The 520-nt window shown below is 23.5% G+C and overlaps 1 protein-coding gene across 1 annotated transcript in view; it reads right to left on the bottom strand.

The window, feature by feature from the left end:
* Positions 1-520, bottom strand: part of LOC101571369 (transmembrane protein 45A-like) — an 84,891-nt gene that overhangs the window by 7,720 nt on the left and 76,651 nt on the right. The gene's annotated exons all lie outside the window — the stretch shown is intronic.

Genomic DNA, 520 nt, shown 5'->3' with positions numbered 1-520 from the left:
TAGGATCACAAGTCTGCATCTTGTACAGCAATTAACCACTAAGAAGAATGTATGCAGTGTATTATTTTTTGAAACTGTACTTTTGATTTGATTTGAAACTGTCTCATTGCTATATGTTTATCAATAAAATTTTGAAAAGAGAAAAAAAACTTTGAAAAAAAAAGAAAAAAAAGTAAATGTCATTGCAGATTTTTATGAAACAGTACCAATCTTATGTTGGGTTATACATGTGATTTTTTTCCATATATGTGTGTATATGTGTGTATAAAAGACAAGGAAGAAGTAGTATAAAGTCAACAGAAAATGGAAATATACTTTTCAAAGTTTCTAATACTAGATATCATACAATGTTTTAAATAAATTGTAAATCAAAGATATAATATAAATCCTAGAACAAAAATTAAGATTAAGAAATATTCAGAAAATTAAGTACTAATTAATTAAAAATTAAATGTTTCAAAACAATTGAACTAAGAAAAAGTTTTCATGATAGCAAAGAAATACTAAGAGTAAAACATAA

This window comes from Octodon degus, unplaced genomic scaffold (assembly GCF_000260255.1).
Source record: "Octodon degus isolate 3935 unplaced genomic scaffold, OctDeg1.0 scaffold00081, whole genome shotgun sequence".
Taxonomy (NCBI): Eukaryota; Metazoa; Chordata; class Mammalia; order Rodentia; family Octodontidae; genus Octodon; species Octodon degus.
The sequence above is the reverse complement of the archived record's forward strand: the minus strand, read 5'-3'. Positions and strand labels throughout refer to the sequence as shown.